At 43.4% G+C, this 13,833-nt stretch overlaps 1 protein-coding gene and 1 pseudogene across 1 annotated transcript in view; both read left to right on the plus strand.

Annotated features, from left to right (window-relative positions):
* Positions 1 to 13,833, plus strand: part of LOC135561317 (uncharacterized) — a 755,535-nt gene that overhangs the window by 158,849 nt on the left and 582,853 nt on the right. The window lies entirely within an intron of this gene.
* LOC115126158 (E3 SUMO-protein ligase PIAS1-like) overlaps positions 1 to 13,833 on the plus strand; it is a 53,676-nt pseudogene that overhangs the window by 33,975 nt on the left and 5,868 nt on the right.

Genomic DNA, 13,833 nt, shown 5'->3' on the forward strand with positions numbered 1-13,833 from the left:
CTTAATCTCTGTTATTGATCCGTGGTCCCAGGTTTTGTTTGTCAGAGACGAGCTGTGCCCAGGAAGACCATTTCCCGTCCAACCTGTGTGTGAAAGTCAACAGCAAGCCCTGCAACCTCCCAGTGAGTCTGTCTGACAGCCGTGGTGACTAACCTTTTCTACGGTGGCCAATCAAAAACCCCATTGTTTTGACCAATGGGTAAAAATTAATATGTTAATTATGTACATAATTCTCGAAGAAAAGCTGTAGGCCAAACCTCATGTCTCTATCGTTATCCGTTCAAAGCATTTTGACCCTTTTAGGATGGCCAAGATTACTGAGTAAATCCATGGATTCCTGTGGGTTTTTATTTTATTTTTTTAAATAAGGAAAAATACAGAGACAACAAATCAAAATCAAATGTATTTATAAAGCCCTTCGTACATCAGCTGATATCTCAAAGTGCTGTACAGAAACCCAGCCTAAAACCCCAACCTCAAATCAAATGTATTTATATATTTTGCCCTTTTACATCAGCTGATATCTCAAAGTGCTGTACAGAAACCCAGCCTAAAAATAAGGAAAATACAACCTCAAATCAAATGTATTTATAAAGCCCTTCGTACATCAGCTGATATCTCAAAGTGCTGTACAGAAACCCAGCCTAAAACCCCAACCTCAAATCAAATGTATTTATATAGCCCTTCGTACATCAGCTGATATCTCAAAGTGCTGTACAGAAACCCAGCCTAAAACCCCAACCTCAAATCAAATGTATTTATAAAGCCCTTCGTACATCAGCTGATATCTCAAAGTGCTGTACAGAAACCCAGCCTAAAACCCCAACCTCAAATCAAATGTATTTATATAGCCCTTCGTACATCAGCTGATATCTCAAAGTGCTGTACAGAAACCCAGCCTAAAACCCCAACCTCAAATCAAATGTATTTATATAGCCCTTCGTACATCAGCTGATATCTCAAAGTGCTGTACAGAAACCCAGCCTAAAACCCAACATGGTAGCAACACAACATGGTAGCAACACAACATGACAACAACATGGTAGCAACACAACACTACATAAAGAGAGACCTAAGACAACAACACAACATGACGGCAGCAACACATGACAACAACATGGTAGCAGGACAACATGGTAGCAGCACAACATGACAACAACATGGTAGCAACACAACATGACGACAACATGGTAGCAACACAACATGACGACAACATGGTAGCAACACAACATGACAACAACATGGTAGCAACACAACACTACATAAAGAGAGACCTAAGACAACAACACAACATGACGACAACATGGTAGCAACACAACATGACGACAACATGGTAGCAACACAACATAACGACAACATGGTAGCAACACAACATAACGACAACATGGTAGCAACACAACATAACAAGAACCATGGTAGCAACACAACATGACGACAACATGGTAGCAACACAACATAAAAACAGCATGGTAGCAACACAACATGACAACAACATGGTAGAATCACAGCATGGCAGCAACACAACATGACAACAGCATGGTAGCAACACAACATGACAACAGCATGGTAGCAACACAACATGACAACAACATGGTAGCAACACAACACTACATAAAGAGAGACCTAAGACAACAACACAACATGACGACAACATGGTAGCAACACAACATGACGACAACATGGTAGCAACACAACATGACGACAACATGGTAGCAGACGACAACATGGTAGCAACACAACACTACATAAAGAGAGACCTAAGACAACAACACAACATGACGACAACATGGTAGCAACACAACATGACGACAACATGGTAGCAACACAACATGACGACAACATGGTAGCGACACAACATGACGACAACATGGTAGCAACACAACATAACGACAACATGGTAGCAACACAACATAACGACAACATGGTAGCAACACAACATAACGACAACATGGTAGCAACACAACATGACGACAACATGGTAGCAACACAACATGACAACAACATGGTAGCAACACAACATAACAACAGCATGGTAGCAACACAACATGACAACAACATGGTAGAATCACAGCATGGCAGCAACACAACATGACAACAGCATGGTAGCAACACAACATGACAACAGCATGGTAGCAACACAACATGACAACATTATCCTGGACCTACATGGTGCTCTAGTACTAAAACATTATCCTGGTCCTACATGGTGGTCTAGTACTAAAACATTATCCTGGTCCTACATGGTGGTCTAGTACTAAATCATTATCCTGGTCCTACATGGTGGTCTAGTACTAAAACATTATCCTGGTCCTACATGGTGGTCTAGTACTAAAACATTATCCTGGTCCTACATGGTGGTCTAGTACTAAAACATTATCCTGGTCCTACATGGTGTGTCTTTGCTCTGGTACTAAAACATTATCCTGGTCCTACATGGTGCTCTAGTACTAAAACATTATCCTGGTCCTACATGGTGGTCTAGTACTAAATCATTATCCTGGTCCTACATGGTGGTCTGGTACTAAAACATTATCCTGGTCCTACATGGTGGTCTAGTACTAAAACATTATCCTGGTCCTACATGGTGGTCTGGTACTAAAACATTATCCTGGTCCTACATGGTGGTCTGGTACTAAAACATTATCCTGGTCCTACATGGTGCTCTAGTACTAAAACATTATCCTGGTCCTACATGGTGGTCTAGTACTAAATCATTATCCTGGTCCTACATGGTGGTCTGGTACTAAAACATTATCCTGGTCCTACATGGTGGTCTAGTACTAAAACATTATCCTGGTCCTACATGGTGGTCTGGTACTAAAACATTATCCTGGTCCTACATGGTGGTCTGGTACTAAAACATTATCCTGGTCCTACATGGTGGTCTAGTACTAAATCATTATCCTGGTCCTACATGGTGGTCTGGTGCTAAAACATTATCCTGGTCCTACATGGTGGTCTAGTACTAAAACATTATCCTGGTCCTACATGGTGCTCTAGTACTAAAACATTATCCTGGTCCTACATGGTGTGTCTTTGCTCTGGTACTAAAACATTATCCTGGTCCTACATGGTGGTCTAGTACTAAAACATTATCCTGGTCCTACATGGTGTTCTAGTACTAAAAATTATCCTGGTCCTACATGGTGGTCTGGTACTAAAACATTATCCTGGTCCTACATGGTGGTCTAGTACTAAAACATTATCCTGGTCCTACATGGTGGTCTGGTACTAAATCATTATCCTGGTCCTACATGGTGGTCTAGTACTAAATCATTATCCTGGTCCTACATGGTGTTCTAGTACTAAAACATTATCCTGGTCCTACATGGTGGTCTAGTACTAAAACATTATCCTGGTTCTACATGGTGGTCTGGTACTAAAACATTATCCTGGTCCTACATGGTGGTCTGGTACTAAAACATTATCCTGGTCCTACATGGTGCTCTAGTACTAAAACATTATCCTGGTCCTACATGGTGGTCTAGTACTAAAACATTATCCTGGTCCTACATGGTGGTCTAGTACTAAATCATTATCCTGGTCCTACATGGTGCTCTAGTACTAAATCATTATCCTGGTCCTACATGGTGTGTCTTTGCTCTAGTACTAAAACATTATCCTGGTCCTACATGGTGTTCTAGTACTAAAACATTATCCTGGTCCTACATGGTGGTCTAGTACTAAAACATTATCCTGGTCCTACATGGTGCTCTAGTACTAAAACATTATCCTGGTCCTACATGGTGCTCTAGTACTAAATCATTATCCTGGTCCTACATGGTGGTCTAGTACTAAAACATTATCCTGGTCCTACATGGTGCTCTAGTACTAAAACATTATCCTGGTCCTACATGGTGCTCTGGTACTAAAACATTATCCTGGTCCTACATGGTGGTCTAGTACTAAAACATTATCCTGGTCCTACATGGTGGTCTGGTACTAAAACATTATCCTGGTCCTACATGGTGGTCTGGTACTAAAACATTATCCTGGTCCTACATGGTGGTCTGGTACTAAAACATTATCCTGGTCCTACATGGTGCTCTAGTACTAAAACATTATCCTGGTCCTACATGGTGCTCTAGTACTAAAACATTATCCTGGTCCTACATGGTGGTCTAGTACTAAAACATTATCCTGGTCCTACATGGTGCTCTAGTACTAAAACATTATCCTGGTCCTACATGGTGGTCTAGTACTAAAACATTATCCTGGTCCTACATGGTGGTCTAGTACTAAAACATTATCCTGGTCCTACATGGTGGTCTGGTACTAAAACATTATCCTGGTCCTACATGGTGCTCTAGTACTAAAACATTATCCTGGTCCTACATGGTGTGTATTTGCCCTCGTACTAAAACACATTATTGCACTCATCAGCTTTTTTTTTTTTGCATTTTTATCGATTTGCAATTTGAATGCTCAGAGATACCGTGACGAGATCCTGAGGACCATTGACGTGCCATTCATCCGCCGCCATCATCTCACGTTTCAGCATGATAATGCACGGCCCCATGTCGCACGGATCTGTTCACAATTCCTGGAAGCTTCCATGGCCTGAATACTCACCAGACATGTCACCCATTGAGCATGTTGGGGATGCTCTGGATCTACGTGTAGGACAGCGTGTTCCAATTCCTCCATACTCACCAGACATGTCACCCATTGAGCATGTTGGGGATGCTCTGGGTCGACATGTTGGACAGTGTGTTCCAGTTCCTCCATACTCACCCGACATGTCACCCATAGAGCATGTTGGGGATGCTCTGGATCGACATGGTGGACAGCGTGTTCCAGTTCCTCCATACTCACCAGACATGTCACCCATAGAGCATGTTGGGGATGCTCTGGATCTACGTGTAGGACAGCATGTTCCAATTCCTCCATACTCACCAGACATGTCACCCATTGAGCATGTTGGGGATGCTCTGGATCTACGTGTAGGACAGCATGTTCCAATTCCTCCATACTCACCAGACATGTCACCCATTGAGCATGTTGGGGATGCTCTGGATCTACGTGTAGGACAGCGTGTTCAAATTCCTCCATACTCACCAGACATGTCACCCATTGAGCATGTTGGGGATGCTCTGGGTCGACATGTTGGACAGCGTGTTCCAGTTCCTCCATACTCACCAGACATGTCACCCATAGAGCATGTTGGGGATGCTCTGGATCGACATGTTGGACAGCGTGTTCCAATTCCCGCCAATATCCAGCAACTTCACACAGCAGTTGAAGAGGAGTGGGACACCATTCCACAGGCCACAATCAGCAGCCTGATCAACTCTATGTGAAGGAGATGTGTGGTGCTGCATGAGGCAAATGGTGATCACACCAGATACTGACTGGTTTTCTGATCACACCAGATACTGACTGGTTTTCTGATCCACACCAGATACTGACTGGTTTTCTGATCACACCAGATACTGACTGGTTTTCTGATCCACACCAGATACTGACTGGTTTTCTGATCACACCAGATACTGACTGGTTTTCTGATCACACCAGATACTGACTGGTTTTCTGATCCACACCAGATACTGACTGGTTTTCTGATCACACCAGATACTGACTGGTTCTCTGATCATACCAGATACTGACTGGTTTTCTGATCACACCAGATACTGACTGGTTTTCTGATCACACCAGATACTGACTGGTTTTCTGATCACACCAGATACTGACTGGTTTTCTGATCACACCAGATACTGACTGGTTTTCTGATCCACACCAGATACTGACTGGTTTTCTGATCCACACCAGATACTGACTGGTTTTCTGATCCACACCAGATACTGACTGGTTTTCTGATCACATCAGATACTGACTGGTTTTCTGATCACACCAGATACTGACTGGTTTTCTGATCACACCAGATACTGACTGGTTTTCTGATCACACCAGATACTGACTGGTTCTCTGATCCACACCCCTACCTTTTATTTTAAAGGTATCTGTGACCAACAGATGCATATCTGTATTCCCAGTCATGTGAAATCCATAGATTAGGGCCTGATACATTTCTCAATTGACTGATTTCCTTATATGAACTGTAACTCAGTTGTGTTTGTGTTCAGTGTATGTTATCCTTGTGGGACATGAACCCACCATTTTTGGATTTGTTAGCCTAGCGTCCTGCTCTTCCCAACTTGACATTGACCTTGTTGTCTCACCTCTTCCTCAGAGCTACCTTCCTCCAACCAAAAACGGAGTGGAACCCAAACGGCCGAGTCGCCCCATCAACATCACGTCACTGGTCAGACTGTCCACCACAGTGCCCAACACTATCGTGGTGTCGTGGACCTCAGAGATAGGCAGGGTAAGGAATCTATTGTGATGTCATGGACCTCAGAGATAGGCAGGGTAAGGAATCTATTGTGATGTCATGGACCGCAGAGTTAGGCAGGGTAAGGAATCTATTGTGATGTCATGGACCTTAAAGATAGGCAGGGTAAGGAATCTATTGTGATGTCATGGACCTCAGAGATAGTTAAGGTAAGGAATCTATTGTGATGTCATGGACCTCAGAGATAGTTAAGGTAAGGAATCTATTGTGATGTCATGGACCTTAGAGATAGACAGGGTAAGGAATCTATTGTGATGTCATGGACCGCAGAGTTAGGCAGGGTAAGGAATCTATTGTGATGTCATGGACCTTAGAGATAGTTAAGGTAAGGAATCTATTGTGATGTCATGGACCGCAGAGTTAGTTAAGGTAAGGAATCTATTGTGATGTCATGGACCTTAGAGATAGACAGGGTAAGGAATCTATTGTGATGTCTTGGACCGCAGAGTTAGGCAGGGTAAGGAATCTATTGTGATGTCATGGACCTTAGAGATAGTTAAGGTAAGGAATCTATTGTGATGTCATGGACCGCAGAGTTAGGCAGGGTAAGGAATCTATTGTGATGTCATGGACCGCAGAGTTAGGCAGGGTAAGGAATCTATTGTGATGTCATGGACCTTAGAGATAGGCAGGGTAAGGAATCTATTGTGATGTCATGGACCTCAGAGATAGTTAAGGTAAGGAATCTATTGTGATGTCATGGACCTTAGAGATAGACAGGGTAAGGAATCTATTGTGATGTCATGGACCGCAGAGTTAGGCAGGGTAAGGAATCTATTGTGATGTCATGGACCTTAGAGATAGTTAAGGTAAGGAATCTATTGTGATGTCATGGACCGCAGAGTTAGTTAAGGTAAGGAATCTATTGTGATGTCATGGACCTTAGAGATAGACAGGGTAAGGAATCTATTGTGATGTCATGGACCGCAGAGTTAGGCAGAGTAAGGAATCTATTGTGATGTCATGGACCTTAGAGATAGTTAAGGTAAGGAATCTATTGTGATGTCATGGACCGCAGAGTTAGGCAGGGTAAGGAATCTATTGTGATGTCATGGACCTCAGAGATAGACAGGGTAAGGAATCTATTGTGATGTCATGGACCTCAGAGATAGGCAGGGTAAGGAATCTGTTGTGATGTCATGGACCTCAGAGATAGGCAGGGTAAGGAATCTGTTGTGATGTCATGGACCTCAGATATAGGCAGGGTAAGGAATCTATCGTGATGTCATGGACCTCAGAGATAGGCAGGGTAAGGAATCTATTGTGATGTCATGGACCGCAGAGATAGGCAGGGTAAGGAATCTATCGTGATGTCATGGACCGCAGAGTTAGGCAGGTTATTTCGAATCCCGATTGGAAGATTCCCGGGATCAGATAGGAATAAGCAAGAAATCCAGAATCCACCAACCAGGATTTCTGGAAACCTGGGAAATTTGGGAACATGACCAGTATTTTGCAACCCTAAGGCAGGCTGGCAAACTACTGATATAGATGTTAGCAAAGACTGTCGGATAAAGCCTGTGGCATAAAGATATAGACCAGTGTTTGTATACTATGTGGTTGCTGCTGTGAAGCCCACAGAGCATGGAGAATGTTCTTCTATTCTGTTCCATTGTTTTGTGTCATGGTGGTTCATTGTGATAACCTCCGTCCCTGTTGTCCTGCCTCCTCTCTCAGAGTTTCTCCATGGCAGTCTACCTGGCGAGACAGCAGACATCCACAACCCTGCTACAGAGACTACGAGCCAAAGGCATCCGCAACCCAGACCACTCCAGAGCTCTCAGTAGGTGGCTCTCTGATATTAGACTGTGCTGCCAGGCCTCGTCCCAGATCTGTTGGTAATTGTAAACCCAAGACCCTAATGGACCATAGGAGCTGACTCTTAAGGCACCAAGCTGGGGGAGTGGGACCGGGATCTTTATTGGTGCCATCCAGCTCATTATGTTTCTGTTTGTCTCTGTGTTGTCTCTCTCTCTCTCCACAGTCAGAGAAGTTAAGAGCAGAGATTGTAGTGTCTCTCTCTCTCTCTCCACAGTCAGAGAAGTTAACAGCAGAGATTGTAGTGTCTCTCTCTCTCTCTCTCTCTCCACAGTCAGAGAAGTTAACAGCAGAGATTGTGTTGTCTCTCTCTCTCTCTCCACAGTCAGAGAAGTTAACAGCAGAGATTGTGTTGTCTCTCTCTCTCTCTCCACAGTCAGAGAAGTTAACAGCAGAGATTGTGTTGTCTCTCTCTCTCTCTCCACAGTCAGAGAAGTTAACAGCAGAGATTGTGTTGTCTCTCTCTCTCTCTCCACAGTCAGAGAAGTTAACAGCAGAGATTGTGTTGTCTCTCTCTCTCTCCACAGTCAGAGAAGTTAACAGCAGAGATTGTGTTGTCTCTCTCTCTCTCCACAGTCAGAGAAGTTAACAGCAGAGATTGTGTTGTCTCTCTCTCTCTCTCCACAGTCAGAGAAGTTAACAGCAGAGATTGTGTTGTCTCTCTCTCTCCACAGTCAGAGAGAAGTTAACAGCAGAGATTGTGTTGTCTCTCTCTCTCTCTCCACAGTCAGAGAAGTTAACAGCAGAGATTGTGTTGTCTCTCTCTCTCCACAGTCAGAGAGAAGTTAACAGCAGAGATTGTGTTGTCTCTCTCTCTCTCTCCACAGTCAGAGAAGTTAACAGCAGAGATTGTGTTGTCTCTCTCTCTCCACAGTCAAAGAGAAGTTAACAGCTGACCCTGACAGTGAGATTGCGACCACCAGTCTACGAGTCTCTCTACTCTGTCCGGTATGTACCCTCATTTACGTTTTAGTAATTTAGCAGACGTTCTTAATCAGATTTACGGTTAAATCAGTGCTTTCAACCTGGGTAAAATAGCTAATTAGTAGAGGAAACGCATCAAAAATCACCGTAAAATGTAATTATCAGTCCTTATGATGTTGCTGTATGTTCGTCTTCCTGTTTCCTGTTTCCTGTCTAGCTGGGGAAGATGCGTCTGATGATCCCGTGCAGAGCGTTGACATGTTCCCACCTCCAGTGTTTCGACGCTACGCTTTACATCCAGATGAATGAGAAGAAACCCACATGGGTGTGTCCTGTGTGTGATCAGAAGGCCCCCTACCAACACCTCATCATCGACGGGTTCGTTCTGCTGCTGCTGCCCTCTCTTTCTCCTCGCTCTCCCCCCTCTTACCCCTCCCTTACACCCCCCCTTACCCTCCCTTACCCCTCCCTTACACCCCCTTACCCTCCCCCTTAGCAGTCATCTAGCTAGGTAGCTGTTTAGTTTTCTAGCCACACCAGTCAACTAGCTGTTTAGTTTTCTAGCCACACCAGTCAACTAGCTAGGTAGCCACAGCAGTCATCTAGCTAGCTAGCTGTTTCGTTTTCTAGCCACACCAGTCAACTAGCTAGGTAGCCACACCAGTCAACTAGCTAGGTAGCTATTTAGTTTTCTAGCCACAGCAGTCAACTAGCTGTTTAGTTTTCTAGCCACACCAGTCAACTAGCTGTTTCGTTTTCTAGCCACAGCAGTCAACTAGCTGTTTCATTTTCTAGCCACAGCAGTCAACTAGCTAGGTAGCCTCAGCAGTCAACTAGCTAGGTAGCCACACCAGTCAACTAGCTAGGTAGCCTCAGCAGTCAACTAGCTAGGTAGCCTCAGCAGTCAACTAGCTAGGTAGCTGTTTAGTTTTCTAGCCACAGCAATCAACTAGCTAGGTAGCCACACCAGTCAACTAGCTAGGTAGCCACACCAGTCATCTAGCTAGCTAGCTGTTTCGTTTTCCAGCCACAGCAGTCAACTAGCTGTTTAGTTTTCTAGCCACACCAGTCAACTAGCTGTTTCGTTTTCTAGCCACAGCAGTCAACTAGCTGTTTCGTTTTCTAGCCACAGCAGTCAACTAGCTAGGTAGCCTCAGCAGTCAACTAGCTAGGTAGCCTCAGCAGTCAACTAGCTAGGTAGCCTCAGCAGTCAACTAGCTAGGTAGCCACACCAGTCAACTAGCTAGGTAGCTGTTTAGTTTTCTAGCCACAGCAATCAACTAGCTAGGTAGCCTCAGCAATCAACTAGCTAGGTAGCCTCAGCAGTCAACTAGCTAGGTAGCCTCAGCAGTCAACTAGCTAGGTAGCCACACCAGTCAACTAGCTAGGTAGCCACACCAGTCAACTAGCTAGGTAGCCACACCAGTCAACTAGCTAGGTAGCCACACCAGTCAACTAGCTAGGTAGCCACACCAGTCATCTAGCTAGGTAGCCACACCAGTCAACTAGCTAGGTAGCCACACCAGTCAACTAGCTAGGTAGCCACACCAGTCATCTAGCTAGGTAGCCACACCAGTCAACTAGCTAGGTAGCCACACCAGTCAACTAGCTAGGTAGCTGTTTAGTTTTCTAGCCACACCAGTCATCTAGCTAGGTAGCCACACCAGTCATCTAGCTAGGTAGCCACAGCAGTCATCTAGGTAGCTGTTTAGTTTTCGACCACGTTCACTAATTTGTTTGTAAACGATTAACAAGCTAGTTAGCTAGAACATGTTCTTGTCAAACTGTCAACAGAGCAGCTGGCATGTAATATGCCAAATAACAGTCTAAAAACCACTTACATCAGATTTGACCGTTCAGACGCAAGTCACATGGCTAGGAATCAGATTTGTATCTGATTTTAAAACCACCTGCAAATGTGGTTTGAATTGTGGCCGGAAATATCCTATTCCATGTCCTTTTTTTGGCTGTTCAGACTGCTGGGAAAAACAACAGATTCAAATTAGATATGCAAATTAGATATGCAAATTAGATATGTCAAACAATAGGATCCGAGTCACTTCAAACTTCCAATGTGAACAAGGCTTTATATGGTCAATGTTTATTTTTTCATTATTATTATTATGATTTTTTTTTTAACCTCTTGCCTCAACTTGGGTAGCCACACCAGTCAACCAGCTAGGTAGCTCTGGAAATGCAAATGCGCTACGCTAAATGCTAATAGTATTAGTTAAAACTCAAAGTTCATTTTCTAGCCACAGCAGGGTATCAACTAAAGCTGTTCGTTTTCCAGGCAACAAGTCAGATTTTTAAAATAGCTTTTCGGCAGACAGCATGAGAAGCTATTATCTGATAGCATGCCAATACACTACAACAGAAAAGCACAGCAGGGCTAGGTAAACAAAATAATTAGCATTTAGTTTTCAAACAGCAATCAATAAAATAGAAAACAGTCATTACCTTTCACCATCTTCTTTGTTGGCACTCAGCTAGATGTCCCAGGTAGCCAACACTATTGGGTCTTTATTTCGATTAAATCGGGCCATATAAAGCCAAGATCATCTAGTTATATGTAGACTGTGTGAACTAGCTAGGTAAAAAACAGCATTTCTGGCAGGTAACGTCATTTTTAAAATTCAAAAGTAGACTAGATAAACTTTCACCAAAACAACTAGCTAGTTTGTAATGCTACTTTAGGTCATCTAGTAAACGTTAATTAGCATAAAATCATCCGTAGCTGATGTAAATATCATTAGCTGGTAGTCTTGGAAAAAATTTTCAGCCACACCAGTCTTCTAGCTAGGTAGCCTGGGTCATCTAGGTAGCTGTTTAGGTTTTCGAGTCGTGCCCCTCTTTGTTTTCAACCAAGAATCAAGATGATTCAGATTCACAAGACTCTAGACAAACATGGGGATGCTGTGGGAGTTGAATGCTCGGTCTTATCTAAAAACTCACTGTTAACAGATTGCTGGAAGTGGCGCAAGGATATTTATTTCCATTTTCTGTGATCAGGTTTTCCTGCGCTTTTAAAACCGATGTAATTGTGGCGGAAATACGTTATGTAATAGCCACAGACTGCTGTGAAAAACCAGTTTCAAATTAGATATGCGAGGGTTTCCTATATTCTAACCATATGATCCGAGTCACTATACTTCCTGGCATGAACAAGGCTTTATATGGTCAATGTTTATTTTTTAAATTATTATTATTATTATTATGATTTTTTTTTTTTTAAAGGAATAGTGTCACAATAATAACATTGTTGTTTGAGTTCAGTTCACGTAACAGGGGGTTGACCTTTTTAAAATGAGGGACATATGTAAATGAATCACTGATCAATCATATAAAATAAAAATAAAAATAAAAAATTGCATTAATTAAATAAGCATCTTCAGAAATGACTGTTTAAGCAACCAAATAGCTAAAGCTTTACAATGATGGGTTTAAATCTTCCAAGAATTTACACAAGATTCATGTCAAAATAAATCATTTTTTGGCAATTTAACTTTATTCATAGAAAAAAAAAGGCATATTTATGGAGTTCTTCATGTGTTCAATTTTAAAGGGCACTTCATTTAATATAACAGGCTTTTAAAATTAAACATTTGTGCCCAAGTTCTACCCCCCCAAAATATCAAATGGACCCAAAAAAGGCACTATTTTCGTGGAACTATCTCTCGGTTCGGCTCTCTCACTTTCTCTCCGTCTCTCGGTTCGGCTCTCTCACTTTCTCTCCATCTTTCTCTCCGTCTCTCTCACTTTCTCTCCGTCTCTCTGACAGTAGAAAACTCCAAACACATGTCTTTATTCTATCATCCAATGCATAGCAGTACAGTAGCACCTATTTCTAATCTCCTCGTGTGTGTGTGTGTGTGTGTGTCTCTCTCTGCAGGTTGTTCATGGAGATCCTGAACAGCTGTGAGGACTGTGATGAGATCCAGTTTAAAGAGGACGGGAACTGGTATCCCATGAGGTCGAAGAAGGAGGTCACAGAGGTATCTGCTTCATTCAACGGCGATGATGGTACGTGGCCAACTTAATCCTCTATTGCAGTAGTTCCCAAACCACCACCTCATACCTAGCTAGTTGACTGCTGAGGCTGCCTAGCTAGATGACTGCTGAGGCTACCTAGCTAGATGACTGCTGAGGCTACCTAGCTAGTTGACTGCTGTGGCTACCTAGCTAGTTGACTGCTGTGGCTACCTAGCTAGTTGACTGCTGAGGCTACCTAGCTAGATGACTGCTGTGGCTACCTAGCTAGTTGACTGCTGTGGCTACCTAGCTAGTTGACTGCTGAGGCTACCTAGCTAGTTGACTGCTATGGCTACCTAGCTAGTTGACTGCTGTGGCTACCTAGCTAGTTGACTGCTGAGGCTACCTAGCTAGTTGACTGCTAAGGCTACCTAGCTAGATGACTGCTGTGGCTACCTAGCTAGTTGACTGCTGAGGCTACCTAGCTAGATGACTGCTGAGGCTACCTAGCTAGTTGACTGCTGTGGCTACCTAGCTAGTTGACTGCTGTGGCTACCTAGCTAGTTGACTGCTGTGGCTACCTAGCTAGTTGACTGCTGTCGCTACCTATCCAGTTGACTGCTGAGGCTACCTAGCCAGTTGACTGCTGAGGCTACCTAGCTAGATGACTGCTGTCACTACCTAGCTAGTTGACTGCTGTGGCTACCTAGCTAGATGACTGCTGTGGCTACCTAGCTAGTTGACTGCTGTCACTACCTAGCTAGTTG

This window comes from Oncorhynchus nerka, linkage group LG17, assembly GCF_034236695.1.
Source record: "Oncorhynchus nerka isolate Pitt River linkage group LG17, Oner_Uvic_2.0, whole genome shotgun sequence".
Lineage (NCBI taxonomy): Eukaryota > Metazoa > Chordata > Actinopteri > Salmoniformes > Salmonidae > Oncorhynchus > Oncorhynchus nerka.